This window comes from Pteropus alecto, unplaced genomic scaffold, assembly GCF_000325575.1.
Source record: "Pteropus alecto unplaced genomic scaffold, ASM32557v1 scaffold76, whole genome shotgun sequence".
NCBI lineage: Eukaryota > Metazoa > Chordata > Mammalia > Chiroptera > Pteropodidae > Pteropus > Pteropus alecto.
In genome coordinates, this window is record NW_006443138.1 from 18,792,967 (window position 1) to 18,794,317 (window position 1,351).

Sequence of the window (1,351 nt, forward strand, 5' to 3'; positions counted from 1 at the left end):
ATTATCGCTGGCACCTCATTACAGAGCGTTAGAGGCAGAGTGACAGGAGAGCTATGGAAGCCAGAGAGAGCACGGAGAAGAATGTCATGAAAGTTGGAGTATAGAAAGAAAAAAGGAAAAAAAAAATTATTTGTGATGTTAATAGTGTTTGCTTCTAATCTATGCACCACCAAAAATCACTTCTTGAGCATTGGCATCTAGATACTAATTTCTAATAAAATAATCAGTATAATCATGTTAACCAAGTAAGGTAATAGGATTTACAAACTCAGTGCTATAAAAGAAATGTGTATTTCTTTGCTCTTCTGTGAGTTTCTACTGGACAGCAAAACATTACACAATGAATGGCACATAGTAAGTGCTCAATAAAATTCTGTCAAATTAATTTAGATTAAATGCCATGTATGGCTAATACAACTATTTGTCAAATCTGGACATATACTTTATGTCAAGTAGTGTAATGAATATCATGAAGGATTCAGAAATATATTCTTAGACATAGATTCTGCCCTCAGTGGGTTTATAGTTTATGATAATAATACAAATTTAACAGTTTTGTCTTATGTGATGTCAGTTACATTAAATTGATCTTGAGTGAATGAAAAAATGTGCTGTATTTTATATTGGACTTTCAATTGGCAGGGATAGATAAACTTCAGCTTAAAAAATGCATGTAGCTATGAAGAAACTAAAGTTTTATTATTAAGTAAATATATGTATATCAGTACCTTGCAGAAGAATTCTGTCCAGACCCTAATCACTTTATTATAATAGCAGCTATTTAAAAGTAGATCTCAATTTGACATGTGTATGCATATGTATATGTGAATGTGTGTGTGTAAGGAGAGTAAGAAGAGAAAGAGATGCTCTAGAGCCATGCTGAACATATCTTTCATGAGTTGATGACTAATATTAGTTTGAAAAAAAGCTGTTACAAAATATTCCTTATAAAACAAGATAAAAAGCTAAATTTCTTCATGTTGGAATAAAAATTTGATTTGTTCATTATTTCTACCTGGATTACGGTATCTCTGCCTCTAGTTGTACATATTATAATTCATAGCCCATGTCCACACTTCAAGAGCATAAAACACGTCTGATCAAATCACTTCTCTGCTTCAGCTCTTTGATGTCTTCAGGTACCTTAGGGTAATGTCAAAATCCTGTAAAATCGTTGACAAGGGCTTCTGTATGCAGGCATCTGTTGATATTTCTAGCCTTTCTCACTTGATGCTCCAGCCCAAGGCCTATTGTTGTTCAGTTCCTGGACGCACTATATGCACTTTTTTTGCTCTCTTTTTGCTCTCTTTAGATTTTCCTATGTATTACCTTTGCCTGGGGAAAAAAAAAG